The sequence below is a fragment of the Misgurnus anguillicaudatus genome, chromosome 22 (assembly GCF_027580225.2).
Source record: "Misgurnus anguillicaudatus chromosome 22, ASM2758022v2, whole genome shotgun sequence".
In the NCBI taxonomy this organism is placed as follows: Eukaryota; Metazoa; Chordata; class Actinopteri; order Cypriniformes; family Cobitidae; genus Misgurnus; species Misgurnus anguillicaudatus.
The window spans coordinates 45,118,137-45,138,341 of record NC_073358.2 but is presented as its reverse complement, the minus strand read 5'-3'; the positions used below and the strand labels follow the sequence as shown (position 1 = coordinate 45,138,341).

At 37.9% G+C, this 20,205-nt stretch overlaps 1 protein-coding gene across 1 annotated transcript in view; it reads left to right on the top strand.

The window, feature by feature from the left end:
- Positions 1-20,205, top strand: part of znrf3 (zinc and ring finger 3) — a 77,046-nt gene that overhangs the window by 40,343 nt on the left and 16,498 nt on the right. The window lies entirely within an intron of this gene.

The window sequence follows — 20,205 nt, the reverse complement described above, 5'->3', positions numbered from 1 at the left end:
TTTAAATGCTTATATTTTCGGTATGCGAATGTTGATTCACACCAAAATGCTTTTTTGCATAGTTCTGTTTGACACATGAAAAAAGTCTCAGGTTACGTATGTAACTATTGTTCCCTGAGAAGGGAACGAGACGCTGCATCTCCCTTGCCATACTTCCTGCGTCCCTGTAACGCCGTCTTTGGCTATATTTCAGATAGCGATATACTTCCTGCACCCTGTTTTTGTCGTTACGCCTCACCATTGGTTTGAATTTAATATACACATTCAGACGCACTTACCACTTGAGGCGTCCCCAAAGTGTCACTGCAGTGACGCAGCGTGAGTTCCTTCAAAAGGGAACTGTAACAATGTATCTTAAAAGGTAACACGATGTAACCTTACTCTCACTTGAAATGTGTCCCCACATTTGAGCTGAGCTTTTATTTACTTGAGGATACTTATTAAAGTGATAGTTCACCAAAAAATGAAAATAATGTCATTAATGACTCACTCTCATGTCGTTCCAAACTCGTAAGACCTTCGTTCATCTTCGGAACACATTGTAAGATGTTTTATGTTTTGTCTGAGAGCTTGTTGACCCTTCGTTGAAAATCTACGTACGCTATACTGTCCATGTCCAGAAAGGTAATAAAAACATCATTAAAGTAGTCCATGTGACATCAGTGGGTCAGTTAGAATGTGTTGAAGCATCGAAAATACATTTTGGTCCAAAAATTTTGGTAACAAAAATTGCGACTTTATTCAGCATTGTCTTTTCTTCCGCATCTGTTGTGAAGCGCATGCGCGAGACTAAAGTTGACGTGTTATCATCAGACATGTTTGCGAAGTTTTTTTCTTCAAACTTATAGCGTGTGTCTCGCTCAGACTGTAAACGAAGCTTGGGCGCACAAAAAAAACAGCTGGGGCGCACCAGATAACACATCAGCTGCGTTGTACGTCATCCGCGTCACTGCAGTCACGTGACTTTAGTCTCGCGCATGCACTTCACAACAATATAAAACATCTTAAACTGTGTTCTGAAGATGAATGGAGGTCTTACGAGTTTGGAACAACATGAGGGTGAGTCATTAATGACATTATTTTCATTTTTGGGTAAACTTTCCCTTTAAAACTCATGTTTTGAAACTCTGAGATATTTTTACATTTCTAATTCAGAAACAATATTAATGATTTTTGGTTTTCATTGATATATTTAGCATGAATTCGCTACAGTGCACTTTGTTTATTGATCTTAGATGTGTATTCTTGACCTGTTATTAGCCTCTTACCGATATCAAAAGCACAATATGCCGCTTATATATGTTGCTTTGCTGTTAACACATTTGGTTAAGAAAACATGAATGGATGCAGTTTAAAGTATGCAAACAGTTAACCCACCTCAGCTGAAGTTTCAGCTTTCATGAAGCAAACACAAAAGCATTGTCTGAAAATTTATCGTAATATCGTTCAACGTGTTTTACGGAAAGTTCAAATTAGGTGATTGGGGTAAACACATTCCATCTTTTTTCCTTTCATATTAATGAGACTGAAAAACATAATTTGCTTCTTTCGTGCCAGTGCTATAATTGGAGGGTCTGCTGTCATCATCGGGGCTCTGATATAAACTCTCGCTCAGCTGGGCATCAGTGTCTGCCCAGTGCCACCAGTGTCCCCTTGACCCGCTTGTGCCAGTCAATCCCTGCTGTGCCACAGATGTCCATTTTTATTTCTCTCCTTTGTTTATTCTTTTTGCTTTTTAACTGAACCTACAGTTGTGTTTTTACAATACAAACTTTCAGATCATTCTGATTTTCTCTCCGAGATGATAAACTGTTACATCAGAACTTATTCAGATTTTATGCCTTTTACAATGTATATACATTAAAATCACTTAGTGGTCGAATTTGGTCTTTTTCTTTTAGTATTCAGTGCATAGGCTGTAAGTGTAAACGGTCATAGGTTTGTTTGACCCCACTCAGTTTGTGTGTGTTACTGAGAAGGTCATGTAGGCTTCTCTGATTTGTGTAAGGTCTTGACGGATCTGCCCCGCTGACACATGTATGTACACAGTTTCTTCCTCTATTTCCTGTCTCTGTCCACTGAGAGCCATCGTTCTGCTCACCTCCCACCTTTCCTGCTTCCTCTTTTCTCTCTCTCTCTCTCTCTCTCCCTCCATTCTTACCTACATTAGACTTATTCCAATTTTGGAAGCTAAAAAATACAAAGCTGGTTGTGGCCTTTGCACAGTCCTGTGTCACTGTCATGAGCGTTGGGTTCCTCAGGGGCCAATGGAGACTTATAAGGTTATTGGACCCATGTTAATGACATGACCAGATAAATCTCTTAATTTTGGAAAGATTATTGGGCACCTTTGTCTCCATAATGATTTATTCATGTAAGATTGCAAGGTGCACATGTAAATCACTGAAGATTTAGCCAAAATGCACAGTGCTATTAATCTCTTTGATCTCTTATTGCAGTATCATGTGAAGCAAGGAGGTTTTGTTTGTTTCTTTGGTGAATATACTTTATACTTTCCCAGCAGGTCCCTGCTCCATTGTGGGTCTTGATCTGTTTGTTGGTCTCTTTTTCTGCCTTTTTTGTCTCTTTGCCAGCATGATATCCTCTCTTTCAAACAGTGCTCTGTTCTGACACATGCAAAACTGACGAAGGGGTTCTGTTCTTTCATCTGACCACATACTGAGTCCTCCCATTGCATCAGTCCACACAGCCTTGTGTGTGTGTGAGGATATGGCCTCAAAAAGTACATTTTCTTGTTTACTTTCGAAAAAGTGGAAGTAGTACCGTGGTTAGTGCTATTCAGATGGTGCAGCATTTACTACACGCCGTAGTTCACTGACATATCGTATACATATCGCAGGCGATACATCCGCCGTAATTAATGCGAAATTGCCCCGATTGTCAGTGAACTGCAGTTTTGTGTAGGAAATGCTGCTCCATCTGAAAGCAGGTGATTGCGATTTACTTCTAATCACGGAACCGGCTTCACTGACGAGATGCCCAATGACAATCACATGCAAATTATCGCGCCGTGGTAATACCATGTTTGTTTCAACATGTACCATGGTATGCTTGGAAGTATTACCAGGATATTGTACCAGGGTGATATACTCCAATTATAGCATATTGCACGTGTGATGTAATTGTAATAAATGTTATGTAATGCAATATTGTTAGGTATTGTATATTATTCTTAGAAATTCTGTAAATAACTCTACCATATGGTACCACCACCGAATTTAGGGTTAGGAAGACGTTCTGACCAGGGCTGGTCCTTGGTTTTCTGTTATAAATTTGTGAACGTGTTTGAGAGAAAGTGTTTAACTAGCAGGTGTAGATCCATGCACACGTGCATTTCCTCACATGTCGCCGTTTGATGAACTCTTTTATGAGCTGAAACATGTGGTCTGTGTGAACTGTAATAGTTGGAGAGAAGTGAAATCCTGATGTAGGCCAGAAGCTGCTTGGAGGTCCTCCACCCACCTGCTGCCTGACTGCAATGTCACCTTAGTTTAAAACCAGACTACACGGTAAGAGTTAAGACATGTCGTCAAAGTGGAAGCTTATGTCTGGATACTCAAGTTGAACTCATACTATTTTTCAGGGCAATTCGTACGTAGTTTACGAGGGTGCTAATTCGTATTAATTTCGTATGATTTCTTTTGCCCCTCTGACGTTTGGGTTAGGGGGTTTCGTTATTGTTTTTTGTTAAATCGTATGTTTTTGTACGATTCACTTTGTACAAATTCATACGAATGAGCAAACTTGTCAAATACTTGAGATGAGGCTGACTATTACCTATCAGTTTTTTTTTGTAACACTTTACAATAATTTTATACATGAACTAGGGATGCATAACGATTAATCGCAATTAATCTATAGCAGAATACATTTTTGTTTACATATCATATATGTTTGTGAACTGTGTATAATACCTTTGTATAGATAAATGCACACACATGCATGTATATATTAAAAAAATGTTTACATGTGTTTATACATTTGTATAATTATGTATAATTTATATTATATATAAATATAAATACTTAATATATAATTTTTTCCCCGTAAAATTATACATACGTGTGTGCATATTTATATTTACCTAATTATTATATACAGTTTACACACATATAAATGATGTAACCAAAAACTTTTATTCTGCTATAAATTAATCGCGATTAATCGTTATGCATCTCTAACATGAAGTTAATACCTTGGGTATCACATAGTTTATAATACTATATTATAAATGTATTATTAGTCATTGTTAGTGCATGATGTTCGTGCAGGTCGTAATATATCGTGTAATGTTAACACGCATACAGACAATGTGTTTTCAACAAAAGATAAAAGGGTTTTGGTTGAAATGATCAAAAATCCGTTATTGAGCAAGTACGTGTAAAGTCAGTGTACAAATGCGCGGTGTCCTTATTTAGTTCGATTTGAAATGGTTAGCTTATAATAATGATTACAAATTAAGTTTTCGGGTATGATTTTGTAGGAAATGTTAATTTTACGATATTTGATTTCAACCCACGTAAAGATGAGTACGTAAAGTAACCTGCAGTTCTATGTTTCAAACTAAGATGGCGATGTAGAGAAAAAAAAATACAGCTTGCAGGTTGTTTAACAAAATTTAATAATGGAAATAAAATTATTGTTTATTGTTACGTTCGTGTTAAAAAATAATTGTGTACACATGCGTTTTGTAAAATTTTCCATGTTTTTGTTTGTTTTGATTTTTAAGGATGAAAAACGCCTAAACTTGAATGAAAACCACACATTTAGTTTTAATTATAAACACATACGCAGAAGCACCAGGAGGGGTGAAAGGGGGGGAACGGTTTGCGTTTTTGAAGCGCTGAGCTCTGATGGGGCCCTAGCTCTGGGGTTTCTCTTTTATGTTTGTGTATGCCTCAACTTGCTGATATTATCTCACTGGGTTTTCCTTTGCTTGGTGTCAAAGGTTCTCTCCCACTGGGCGGAGCCTCTTTCCATTGGACGGCGGGTTCTCCGTCCCTCCGCGAGTATGAAATCATGGCTTTGGAACCCACTGAGGGAGTTGCCATGGCCACTGGGAAGCTCCCTGTGTCATGTGTTTCAAAGTGAACTGAGGCCTGGCAGAATTACCCAGCCTTCAATGGGAGGCAAAATGACCATTATTAGACTTCACAGTCCTGGCTCTCTATTTAAAAAGAGAAGAAAAGAAACCCAGGGAGCTTAAGACAAAAGCTTGAGGACAGGAGGGGGTAAGAGAGGGTAATAGAGAGAGAACAGGGAAGTTGGAGAGAGGGAGATTATGGATAAGTTACCGTGAAGGTATCTCAGGCGGTACTTGTTTACTTGTTTTTAATTTTCTAAAAGTGAACTAGGACTAGCATGCAGCTGTTTGAAAGACCCAGAATCCAAATGGGAGGGTGCTGTTGTGAATTTTCATACTGTTCTAGTCTTTTGCATCATCACAAAAGTGAAAAAATCTGTATTTTTATAATATTTGAATATAGTGTGGGGACGTTATTGAATCCGATTTGTATTTGTTTTTAGTGTAAATGTGATATGCTTAATAGGGCTTAATAACAACTAATCGCAACTAATCGTTTGTAGGGCTAGGTATCGATTCAGATGTTCCAGATCGATTCGAATCACAAGCTATCAAATAATTTCGATTCTCGTTTCGATTTTGATTCTCTGGTCGATTTTATACTTGATTCTTGATTCAACTCAATGAATATAGATTATATATTTTATATTATATTATATATTTTATATTATATTATATATTATGTATTATATTATATATTATAGTATATATTATATATTATAGTATATATTATATTTTATAGTATATATTATATTTTATAGTATATATTATATTTTATAGTATATATTATATTTTATAGTATATATTATATTATATTATATTATAGTTAAGCAGTATCGCTCGAGTAGGAGTGTGGTGTGGCTTTTTATCATCACGGCTGTGATTAGGCCAGAGGCACGAGGCCGTAGGCAATCGCAGCCGTGATGATATAGAGCTATATCACACGACTCCGAGAGCGATATTGCTTTTAATACAACAGTTCGATGGCACACGTTTGAAAAACGAAAACTAGAAAACAACAACGGAGTTATTTTAAAAGCCTCTTTGTTTGAGAACTGCTTCTTCCGCCACGGATTTGAGGGCAGCCAGAATGACAGGTAACACTTTCGGCTGCTTTGAAGCTCATAACAACTCAATGGACGGAAAAGCCGTCACTTTATATTACCGTTTCTTGGTCACAAAGTGTAGTTTTAAGATTAGTTCAGTCGAAAATGTATATGTATTATATTTAAATCTGCAGTCGATTAGTAAAGATAGCGCCTGTTTGAACGTTTGCTTAGTGAGATTCGGTACGAATGAGAACCAAAGCATGAGCGGACGTCAGTGTTCACTCGCCCCACTGACCACCGCCCTCTCTGGGCTACATCTCTGACAGGGATTCCCTGGCTCTCATGTTGGCCTTGTTTGTTTATAATCGTCAAAATGAGATCGAAACAGCAGTATTTGGTGTCATGATCAAACTATTACTTGTTTTTTATTCATATTTAGTGTCTCTTGTGTTGTTATTGTTTTGGCGCGAGGTAAAAGTGAATAAAACTATACTTGTATAACGTTACTATTGCTTTCTCATTTATTCTTAACGCGATACGAGCACTCGATTATTATTATTAAACTTTGTTCTTGTCAGTACTATATAAAACGTTTTTTTTTTGTCAGAGAGATGTTTTTGCATGCTGCTTATAAATATACCAGTGGCGATATTCTCATAACATGTTTTAATAGTCACGTCGCGATTAAATAAATGATCAATGTCCACATTTAAAAGCTGCTGTGCTTACCTGCAGTTCCACGGTGTTTTCGCGTTCTGATAAGAGATATAGCTCCAGAAAAAAACGAGTGTTTATATTCCTCTTTCCAAGTGTTAATCGTCCACACGATGTGACAAGACATTTCTCCCATTAACTTTAACGTAACATCCAAAAGCGCTGATCTTTGACGGAATAATAACTTCCGATTGGGGATTCACAGACTGATTTATGAGCTAGTAAACTAATAAGACACACGGAGAGTGTTTAAAAACAGGGCGTCTGTGTTTTTCCATTCAGAGATGAGCTTGCTTAGAGGACCTCCATTCACTAGGTGGCGGAATGATACGAAAGGTGAAGCGGTTAAAGTGCCGTTATCAGCACAATATCGCATAGCTCTTAGCCAATTAGATTCGAGAACCAGAAAGAACTGTTGTATAATGTATAGTATAGTATATTATATTATATTATGTTATATTATGTTTTATTATGTTATATTTTATGATAATATATTATTATTATTATATTATTATTATATTATATTATATATTATATAATATTATATTATATTAAATACAGAACTCCTTGGTTACATCGCGCAAGGCAAAAAAGAGGGTGACATCTTGTGAAGAAGACTAGTAATTAGATTAACGTAAATGTAACGTTCAATGTTTGCGGAAATAAATATGAGGAAAAAAACCGGTTCGTGGCCTTTAAAAATCGGTTTTGAATCGACCACGTAAAAAAAGATTAATCGAAAATTAGATTTTTTTCCCAGCCCTAATCAATTGCAGAATAAAAGTTTTTCTTTACATAATATATGTGTGTTTACTGTGTATAATAGTTATTATAAGGTGCTGCAGTTTTACATATTAAATGTAAAATTTGAGTGAATTTTGAGTGGTTGTCCATGTTTTATGGTTTGTTATCAAAAAATATAAATAGATATTTCTCAGAAAAAAATCTCAACATGATTACCTGGTATCTTTATCATGAAAGTTGTGTTGTGGACTGTGTAGTTTTCCTTAAATGTCGAGCAAAATTTAAAACTTGATCTATATATAGTTATAGTTATTTTTCTTGGTGTGAGTAGGCTTTAGTGTATTTCAAAGAAGCCTCACAGAAAGTACTTTGTTGTTGTGTTTACAAGTGAACTAAAACTTCACAAATCACGTGTGAAATTCGAAAGAGCGGTTTTCCAAACCAAACGTACGGAATACATAAGCACGTCTCTTTAGGGTGAAATGAAAGAATGCGAACGGAGCGTGTAATGTTGTGTCTGCCAGACGCAGTAATAGTATGTGTGTGTTTCTCTCTGAAAGCCGTGCCACGCTGGGATGGGCCGAGCCCCTTGGCGGGCTTTTTTTCTATTCGCTTTTTCTTTCATGGATTAAGTTCCATCCCAGAGTTTTAAGACTCTTTTATACTGTGGAGGGGGTGGTATCTGTGTGTATGTGAAGAGGGATTGGGTAAGGTGGTTAGCTGTGAGTGACTTGGAGGCCTAAGAAAGAAAGAAGGAGGGAAGAAAGTGTTAGCACACCTGCTAATTGAGAGGAAGTTGAAGACTTTGGGGGGGGGGGGGGGTAAAGGAAAATTGAGAAGTGTAGAGTGAAAATGGAGATGGGCCTCCAGTACGCCACAAGAGGAAGATGCATAAAAAGAACCTGATGATTGTTTGAACATACACGCTTAATGTTCTTTTAAGACTGAAAGGTTCTTCAGAGAACCAAGATTTGTGTGCCATCACTTTGAAGAAACCTTTTAAAATCTAAAAGTTGCTACACGGTGCCATAGAGCCATTTTTGGCTGTGTGGTTCCAAAGAGAACCTTTAACGTATTTTAAGGAAAGTTTGCATTAATCTTAAGCCTCCGCTCACTCATCGTTCACCTCACTGTCGTCGAGGAGAAACATTCAAGATGATCTCGTATGTGATCCGTTGTGCCCATGGAAGTGGGAGAACTGGAGGTAGGAAACTGAGACCGGCTAGCACACCTGGTAGCCTCAAGTGCACAAAGCCGCCGGTTTGTGTGTCAGGTAAAGATACGGTTGTTAAAGTGCGAGACGTGTGAGCGCAGGGAGGGCTTGTGGGTGGTTGAATTACAGCTCTCTGGAGCAGAAGGAACAATGGATCAGGAAACGGGAGAAGATCTATCCCTCATGCTTTCTCATACAGAACAGCCTTGAGAGGAATGAATGAATGAGAGGCAGAGGAAAAACAGAATGAACGTGTGAGAATATTCTGTCATTCAGTAAAAAAAAGATGCCTTGTTTCTTTTACTTGTATCAAAGTGCAGCCCCCCGCCATTCAGATCTTCTGCTGAATCCCACTGCAAGGGTTAATCCAAGTCTTGGAAAGCCGTTGTGGCCTTACAGGCCGAGTCTAAACCTGCTGTTCTGTTTGCCCGGGGAGAACGCGGCTCGCCAAATGCAGATCTCATTACAAAGACACAGACGCACACACATAGTGTCTCCCTCGCTGACACACAACACACACTTGAATCCTAGCTCAAATATATCCCACACACACAGAGAGCCACTTCAATGGAAGGTTAGATTAGAGAGGTATGAAGGCTCCTTTAATTAAAGTCATTCACATTCAATGGTCCTCATAAGCAGCTCTGATCTGATGACTTCACTTTGCCTTTATACTCTTCATAAACTTGCATTTAAATGCTTAATTGATAGAGCATCACTTCAGCAGCGAAAAAAGCTTTGCATTCGATTTCCAGTGAACACACATTGGCAAAAATATACTTTGAATGCACTGTTTGGGCACAGGCATCTGCCAAATGCATGAATGAGTGTGTTTTTCTTGTTTGTTTTTTTACATTACTTATTTAGTTTTAGAACTTACCCATACTTCTATTTGACACATTACAATAGTCACAACATGATAAATACTTTATTAAGCTATTTTGATGGAATTTCATGGTAATAATGGTTAATTGTGGATGCCTCCAAGTTCATTTAATTTGTATTGTGTGTTAGCAGGGCTTGACATTAACTTTTTTGCTCACCAGTCAAAGTGGCTAGTTGTTTTCAAAAGTTACTAGCCACTCAGCATTTTCACTGGCCACAATTTTGTTGCTGGTAAAATGCAATTTAAATATGATTAAATTGACTTTGGCATCCTAAAATGACTTTAATTTGAGTAATTTTACTCAATTTAGCTAGATTAGATGCAGACTGACCACCATAATAGGCTTTATGCCCAGCTGCACTACTCCCTGAACTTCAGCCAGCTCCTTGTTTCCTGTCTGCCATTATTGGACAAACTGATTAATCCAGGTGTGCCTGACCTCAGTAGTCACAACAATAATCAGACACACCTGGATTAATCAGTTTGTCCAATAATGGCAGACAGGAAACGAGGAGCTGGCTGAAGTTCAGGAAGTAGTGCAGCTGGGCATAAAGCCTATTAAGACTACATTATGTAGCTTGTATATCAGTAAAGATCATATCATATATTTAGGTGCATTAAAAACATGCCAGTAATGCATAAATAGATTAACTTCTAATGAATATATTAAAAGTGGAGCAGGGGTGTAGAAGTTAACTGAAAAGATAAACACAAAAACCCTAGACAAACACTTTAAATATTTATTAACAACAGCTGTGAATTTTATATGCTGTATTGTGGTTTCTGTTAAAAATATGTTGCGATGGGTGCAGGGAGTGCTCACGGGAGTTGTAGTTTTTTCCAGTGTCATTGCGCATTGTTTATAATTTCGCATAACTTTTAAGAAAACTACAATAAAATTATATTCAACCAACCAAAGTGGCTATTGGGATTGGCCGTCTTTCCCGCCACAGCCAAAATCTACCCGCATTTGGCGGGTTGGCGGGTGTTAATGTCAAGCCCTGTGTGTTTGGATTCTGCTGTAATTTTATTTTTATTATTTTTTCCTGTTTTTTTATGTTGTCCATTTGAAGATTAACGATAATGTCTGGTTGTATATTGCTTCCTTATCTTTTAAACTTTGTCAGCTGGTTTCATTGTACAGTTCTGGTCATTGTGAAGGTAGTTTAGATGCTGACCTCTGTGGGACACCGCTTTTTAAACTCTCTGTGACCCTGGCCGGCTCTTTGTGTCCGATTGTCTTAAGGCAGTGCGTGCATAACCTCCATCTCCTGCGTTAACCTTATTAGAGTAAACATGAGTGTGTGTGGTTGTTTGCCTCGTGCTCTGCTACTCTTATTAAATTTAAACTTTATTTTTGAGTAATCATTGATGGGGAATTTACAGCACACTTTTCTTAATAATGACTTAATTGATAAAAGCGCTGGATGCTCCTGCACTGTACCAGCAAGAGCATTTTGCATCTTTTTTGCTCCTGTATAGCTCAGTGGTATAGCTTAATGTTTACCTCCTGGAGGTAATAGTACATATTTTAAATAAAAAATTATAGGAGTGTTATCCAAACATTGCCAAGAAAAGCCTCTTGTACTTGGGAGCAGACAATTAATGAGGCATTTCTGGGAGGTCCAGGCACAAACCGTGTCATCTTCAAATAATAATTATGTGACTTGTAGTTCAGGTGACCCTGAAAATGTGAATAAACTGGTTCCATTGCAGTTTTGCGAAATACATCTTTTCCGAAAACACCTCATGCGAGCATAATAACTACTTTGCAAAATTTGTCAAATTTACGTGTTTTTAATTTGTATTTTCAATTCGCAATGTCAATTTGTGAAATGTAAATGGTAATGGAAACACAGTTAGTGTTTCTTAACATTGCTTAGCTTTTCTTAAATTCAGTTAGCGTCACTTTATTTCGTACAGCTACAAGGATAAGTTGTGCTTTAAGATATAGTAAGAGCTTTTCAGACCTTGCTATTAAAATTTTTTTGGTCATTTTAGAAGCTTTGAAAGTGTGTCACTTCATGAAATAAGACTTGAAATAATTTTCAGCTCAAGTTGAAACAAGTTAAAGTCTTGAATTGTGCTAAATTGATTTATTAGCTACATTCAGTATTCATCTACTACTTATAGCTGCAAAGCGTAATTTTTGTCTCTATATCACCATATCTGTTTGGGGACATTTATGATGTCAAATAAATCTTTGGTGTCCCCAGAGTACGTATGTGAAGTTCTAGCTCAAAATATCATGATTTAGATGATTTATTATAACATGTTAAAATTGCCACTTTGTAGGTGCGAGCAAAAATGTGCCGTTTTGGGTGTGTCCTTTAATATGCAAATGAGCTGATATCTGTACTAAATGGCGGTGGTGTGGTTGGATAGTGCAGGTTAACGGGCGGTATTATCCCCTTCTGACATCACAAGAGGAGCCAAATTTCAATGACCTATTTTTTCACATGCTTGTGGAGAATGGTTTACCAAAACTAAGTTACTGGGTTGATCTTTTTCACATTTTCTAGGTACATAAAAGCACTGGTGACCCAAATATAGCATTTAAACATGGAAAAAGTCAGATTTTCATAGTTTGTCACCTTTAAAACACAAAGTTGCAGGTAAATTTGCATACTTATGTGCTATGATGTCAAATTGACACTTCCCAACAACTTCACTTATAAATCATTAATATAAACTTGTGAATCGGGATGAGGTTAAATCCTCATGTCTATTTTGGACATCTTGCAAAATCCTCCGATTTGATGTGGAAAGAAGGAAGAAAAGACAGGATTGTTTACTTTTCTTGTGGATGCTTAAGGCTGGAAAACCGGTAAAAAAACACAACATACACCCGAAACGAGAGCAGGAAGAGAGGAAAAAAACAGGGGGAAATTTAATTAGCAGTTGTCCATCCTGAAGCGCGGGATTTGAGTCGCCGGAGTTAGCGGGAAGCCGATGGGCTTTAAATTAGTGGCTGCGTTTTTTGACTGATCTTTAAGTGAACGGAAAGGAAGGAGGGGGGCAGCGGTCTTGAAAATGATAAATGGAGAAAAGCGCAGTTTTAAGACCTCTCAGGATGTTGACGCCATAGTTGGAATGGGAACCTAAGATGGAATTCATTCTGTTTGATGAAGAAATAATGACAAGCGTTTCTGTGACATCATCATCATCTTCGCTGTCAATCTTTGCTCTTATAGACGTGGCTTTTCATTAAATCAACACAATTAATGTAAAAATCCATTTTCATTTAATATGGCTAATAGACTCGTAACATTGGACTAGTGGCGGGAAACCCATCTGTAGCTCAGTTGGTAGACCAGTGAGTTAGCACGCAGCGTAAACGTTGTGGGGTTGATTTTGTGGGAACTTTAAAATGTGTTACTGCAAATTTAAGAGAGATCATTCGGTGTTATATCTGATGGGGTCTTCCTTCAGTAATATTGTGTATAATGAAATAAAAGATTCATGAGTAGTATATTTTGGCCGCGTTCTTTCACTGTGAAACCGCAACCTTAAACGTTGGCATTGTCATTATAAAGCTATTTAGTTCAGTCTGTACCTCTGTGTGTACCTTGTCTTTACAATCATTAAACTGTTATTGCTCGCAACAAAAACTGGTCTCAGAACAGGTCTAAACAAGAAGCTGACCTGCTGTCCGAGGTCTCCTGGTGCCTTCCCTGAAATTATCTTGTATTAGTTCTGCACTACTTAACTGAGGCCTCCAATGAATCTGCCGTCTCTTTTGGGTCACCGCATCCACGAACCGAGCCAAAATCAGAATCTGTTTTTCGATAAAATAACCAGTGATGACATAAAATGATGTTTACATCATTTTCCTCTATTGGCTTCACAGAAAATACTTTAAAATAACCAGAGGAGCGTGTTAGTTTGTTTTCCACCTTTAAAGGGAAAGTTCACCCAAAAATTAAAATTCTGTCATCGTGAACTCGCCCTCAAGTTGTTTCAAACTTGTATAAATTTCTTTGTTCTGCTGAACACAAATGACGATATTTTGAAAAATAATCAGGCGCACCATTCACTTCCATAGTATTGTTTTTTCCTACTATGGAAGTCAGTGGTGCCAAAGATCTGCTTGGTTACAAACATTTTTCAAAATATATTTTTTTGTATTTAGTAGAACAAAGAAACTTACACAGGTTTGAAATTATGTTTTTCAGTAAACTATCCCTTTAAGTACAATTTAAACCTCTGCATAGGACCTACGTTGTAGGCTGTGCGTACCCTGACGTGTAATTGCATGTTAATGTGAACGACGACGCAGAAGTATAAATGAAAACTGATGCGTAGCCTATGGCGTAGAGGCTACGCCGTAGCACCTACGCAAAAGTATAAATCACTTTTTATCATGAACATTAAAGTTACGGAAGCCTTTACCTCAAACATGGATTTATAAAGCATTAATTCCCATTCAGCTAGAGTTTTTGTTTTTTTAAAGCGATTTAAATAATCTGTGATGACTGACAGTGGTGTTTTTGAGTCAGCATTTAACCAAAAGCTAGATTAGGCTTCTCAATGATAGTCTTCATGGATTCGGAGGATAAAAGAATTTGGGAGTGCATAAACTTTATCCCTTTAAGAGACATTGCCTATTTTAGAAATTAGCCCTTCGTCAAACAAAAGTCATTGAACCACCCTGAACTTAATCTTACAGTTTGCATTCATATAAGCCATACAGTACACAAAAGAAAGCATTACTCATTCAGTCAAAAAGAACATATATAGGAAGATTAGATGGCGATTGAAGTTTTACTTCAAGAATGTCGAATGCATTTTCACCTCAGTAACTTTGGTGAGTGCATGGTATTGTGGTTACCTGAGATCAGGTTTCTTTCCTAACACAAAAATTAAAAATATAAATAAAATCGGTGAAAATAACATCTTGTACACGTCTTAATCTCTTACAGAGTATGTTGTGTATTTCCAGGAAGTGTAGGCCTGGGTTTATGCTGTTATTTGTGTAGCAACATGACTTTAACAAGCTTCATAAACATTTTTTTCGCTCATAAAAATAGTTTTAAATTGTAACACGTCCTGACGGTTGCTGTAAAAAGAAGCCACTGTTGCTTTAATAGACTCTTTTGTCCCAAAGACAAATATTAAACAGTAAGAGTAAAGCTTTGTGTGTGTTTTAGGTGAAAAGCTTGTTGGCAGCCAGTTTTGTGTGAGCCATTTATGCCGCTTTAAAGAAATGCATTTTATTATGCTGGATTCAAACCAAACACGGTAGAGGCGGCATAAACGCGTCATTCGCACGTAGTTGGACGCTTTAACATTTTGAGTTTACTCGCATTTGCTCGTGAAATTCTCAGACTCCGCTCGCTTCCTGTAATCACGTCACTACTAGAGCAAGCTCCTGATTGGTTAAAGCGACACAATGTAATTTTTCAACCTTCATAATAAATTTTCAAGACCCTTGTGTACATCGACTTTAAATAGGTTGAATGACATGTCTACCATAGCCTGACGGGGTCTGTATCGCTTTTACTCGTATTTTAAAACTTAGGGTTTCGGGTAGTAACCAAGCACAAAAAAAACTACAAAATTCGACTGCTTTACGGCATACGTCACTTCCTCCACAAATTTTTTTTAACGTGAATTTTGCTGGGGGCTACTTAAGGAGTGTAGAGAGCAACTTCTATTATGTGACTCTGTGGCAACATGTTAGTGTCACGGACCAATGACACGGGCGACCCGGGTTCCATTCCCCTTTAAGGCAATTTTTTATATAAACTCACGATCTTCATACATAAATGCGATCTTTTTTTATAAATGACGGCAATTATCCTGCATATAGTTCCCTGTATTCAGATGCTGCATTCACGTGTTCACTTTTTTCTTTCTTTTACTGTCTATAGTATTTACATTAAAATCCAGGATGCTATAGCAGTCAAACTTGCTCAAACTCACACAGTGTAAAACCAAACCCTATTCATTCACCAATCCCTATTCATTCACCAATCAGATTCAAGCATTTCTCTCTTCCTCATTTGCTGTGTTCCGCTGTCACTCGCGTGACGTATTACAAAGCGGCAGACCTAAACACATCGGTTTACTTGGATTTGGAGCGACAATTTTCACACAAAAGAGAGGAAAAACGAGCGCCATTGCGGAAAATCCTGGTCACGAGGGAGAGAGAGACGATGCAACAATATTTGTTTGGAAAAAGGCAAGGAAATACTTCTGGTCGTTTCTCAATTGGAAGGTTGCAGCCTCCAGAGGTCAAATATGCAGGCTGCATACGTCATCAAGCCTGGTTTATTAAGGTAAACTGAGCATTACATTCGCAAGTCATAAGCATACTGCAACAATTTACGATTAACTAAGTATAATAGTCAACTTTATAATTGTTAATATTCTGAAATAAGACAGTCTTGATGACGTATGCAGCTTAGAAATACGACATCCGGAGGCTGCAACCTTCAGATTGAGAAATGGCTTCTGCCACGAGTTCCTCATCAGAAAGTTGTAACATGACTGCGTTTCTCCCTGATGGCTCAAAATGTTGATAGTTTAGCGTTGTAAAGGTTAAGTTTTTAGTTTAGTTTTAAGGTTGCCAGTTCTGTTCCTTTGCGACAGTGCTGCGGCATTTGTGGCCTCTAGGGGCGCTAGGCGTGAAAAATACATGTCTATCGCCCCCTAGTGGCCAAAAAGTTCCGTGGTGTGCCTTTAACGCAGGCCGATTTCCAGCACAGTTCAGATTTTTCAACTCGCGTGTTTAAGCGGCAACACTTAATTCGCATCCTTCATGCGTGCTTCATTCACGTGTTCTAGAGCCCACATGAGAAGGATTCGCGTCTAACGTGCCGCACTAAACGCCTCATTCGCGCCGCAACACGCACATGAAAACACGTCTTTACATTGACTTAACATTGAAATCACTCGGGCTTGACGCCTCTAACGCGGCTGGTGTGAACGCAGCATTACATGTTTGTTTAAAATATGTTGTGTATGTGTATATGTACTATAGTTCTTATAGCTCAACTGGTTTAGCATGGCACACGCAAAGCCATGGTCACACTAGGCTTGTCACAAAATTTGGCTGACAGTTAATTGCCTAATAAATTGTGGCGATTATACCGATTAATTGCCTGTTTTAGGGCTTAAACATTTCATTCTCATACGTATTTTTTTTTGTTTATGAAATTTTCACATATTGTTGTGATTATTTAAATCTTTTTTAAGGTTTACCTGGCAGTAAATAAGAATACACATTAGGGATGCACCGAATATTCGGCCACCGAAAATTTTCGGCCGAAAATGGCCCAAAAGAGCATTTTCGGTTTTCGGCCGAAAGACTTTTATCACCGAAACAATACGGCCGAAATGATGACGCAAACAGAAGCCGCGACCTGCACGTGCTTGTCTGAAGCAACATGTATGCGATGTATTTAACCGCAAGAAAGCCGCTAAAGAGAGCAGTTGTCTGTACGCACAGAGGCACATGCGATTGAAAGTGTCCGGTCCAGACGTGATCATCACAGTGAGTACGCCCTTCAAAGATTCAGAACTCTTGGTGTGTAAACTTTAGAGAGAGTCGCGCAAATGTGTCTCATACTGTAGTCCAATTGCATACATTTGCCGAATAAAGCAATGAAAAACAACGTAACGTTTGCATGCTGCGCTGTTTGGGATTTGCCCTTGGACTCTGTGTGCGCGCGCCCCTCAATAGTGCACACACGAGTGAGACGCAAACAAGCGAACATAAAATCTTTGTGTTATTGACAGGGCACATATAAACAAAATTATCTCCACAGTATTCTTTTTCTAATAAAAACATTTGTTTATGTCTTAAGTGTATGTATAGATTACAGTCAGAAACCAGTCTCTGCTTATTTAAAGAGACAGTAGCCTCAGTTAACCTACTTAAGTCTGTGTCATTAATGTTAATCAAACAACCCAAGACAAAGAGAAAATCACTTCTGTAGATGTAAAAATAGTAATATATTTAATTTATACAATAAAGACAGTGTTATAACTCATTTAATTTGATTTCTGTACCTAATGTTAGCCCTTATTAATGTGCAACTTTGTTCTTTTTTATAAATGTCTTTGTTTTATTTTTTATAAATTTCTATATTTCGTTATTTTTTTTTTTTAAATTTATTTATTTGTTATTAGTTTTTCTCAACCCCCTTTTCACTGATATTAAAAATAATTCGATCTGTGCCTCAAAAACTGTAATGTGATCCGAACCGTGAGTTTTGTGATCCGTCACACACCCCTAGTAAAGTTAGTACACAGTGATAGCCATAAATGCATTTGTACTTATAATTGGCATAATGATTTATTTCGGTGTTTCGGTTTCGGTTTTTCGGCCTTGGTTTCCTCTTTTTCGGTTTCGGCCAAGAATTTTCATTTCGGTGCATCCCTAATACACATAATAACACACATTTAAAAGTAATCCGATACTGTCTCGTTTATACAGGCGCTGCAGCTCCCCCTTGTGTTTTTAGAGAGATATGCAATCATTGTGGTGATCTGAAATCATCGCAATGAGGTCAAACAATTGCGATGAGACGATTATTTAATCATTGCGACAGCCCTAGGACACACACACACACACACACACACACACACACACACACACACACACACACACACACACTATATACCTTAATTGTACTGTTTGTCACTTAAAGCGTCTGCCAAATTCATACATGGACATGTATTGACAAGTGACTGTTGCCTATTACTAACTGCTAGTGTAAAAGACTAGGTTTTCTTAAAATCTCATGTACACACATAACGTCTGTAGAAAAACAACAATTAAATCATGTTTTAAGTCAACATCAGAAATTGAACTAAATGTTTTTTATCTATTTATGGTTGTGTGATGTGGTTCTGCTAAGTCACGCAGTTAAACTTGAAGGTGCACAGATCTCCACAGATTGTGAGAAATCGATCATTCCTGCTTTGTCTTCCCTGACTTACATGCTTATTTTATATCTTTTGCCTCTTTTCCCTCCAAGAATTTCTGACCTGCCTAAGTGACGTCTTGGCACGTCCTGAGAAAATGAATGGTGATAAAAAAAGTCTCACCACATTTAAGTAAACTCTAAATGAGAAAAGTATGCCTTTATCTGTGAGGAAACCCATAGGCCAGAAGGCAACCTGAAATTACAGCGTAATGGCAGAGCTTTGCTTTCTGAGGACTTAATGACTTTAATTATAGCAGTTTGCGGAGCGAGCAAGTTTGCTGAAATATTAAAAATGGCCTGATGATACAGAGGTGATTGCTTTAAGAGACTACAAATGGACTTATAAACCATCTAGAGATGTCACCTAAAGAGTCTCCAAATATAAGCACAAGATGCACAATGTTGCTATCTAATTTATCCCAGTCGTGGTATCTGCAGCATCCAAAAGCACATTTATGTATATTTTCTAAAGATGCTTCTTTCAGTTTGTCTGTAACACAACATGGGTGGCGCAGGGAGGGGCGTCGACATGTTCGACTGGTAGGCGGGGTCTGTGCTAAAGGTGGGACACCTGAAGGGGGTGTGGGGGGTTGCATGGTGGTCTTTGGTTCTTATGAAGCTTTTTATTTTTCCATCCAGAGGCATGTTTCTACATTACAGAGCTTGTTCAATGCACAGCTTGTTCAAAGAAGATTTAGCGCCTCCACACGTGCTCTCTCTCTCTCTCTTTCGATCTCTTTATTGGTCTTGCTCGCCCTCTTTTGCGAACCCCCCCCCCCCTTCCATACTCTCATTTCCCTACTAAAGCTCTTTTATCAAGCGCTATTAATATTTAACCAAAATTGCCATCATCAAAGAAGGCGAAACACCACTGAAGTGTTTCAAGTAGATCGATGTGGAGCAAACAAGGGAAAGAGCGAGAGAAAGAGAGAGGGAGAGAGAGAGAGAGAGAGAGAGAGACTATTTCCGCATTCCTTTGGATCAGTCAATCCGCTAAACGGTAGTGTGAATCTAAACGTTGACAAGACATAAACAGTCATTAAGTTCCTCTTGGCTTAAGTCTTTTGAAGTATTTCCTCATGCTGGGTATAATGAATTATTTTAGGTTCTCAGATTTCCTCCTCATTCCAGTATTTACTGAGCATATTCACGTTTAAAAGTAAATTACACGTTTCATATTATAATATTCTGTATATTGAATGTATTATGGCTTTTTGTGTGGCATAAAATAACGCAGAAGCAAAATCGGCACTCGTCTTATAAAATGTTTATCCTGTCACATTTGTGTTTTGAAGTTAAGGGCCTTTTTCGGGAGGTTATTTTGTCATTTTGCATCTTATTTTACTAATGAGTACAGCTGAGGAATGTTAAAGTGTGGGATGGGGACACAATGTGGGACAGATTTATTAGGCCGCAACAGCTCCAGTAAAATGAGCTTTTCTTGTGGGATCGTAATGAACTGTCAGAGGTGGAAATGACTGAGTTGGTATAAACGCCGGCAGATGAAACTCATTGTTTCTCAGAAATGCTTTGAACGTTTGGACAGATGTGGGCTCATG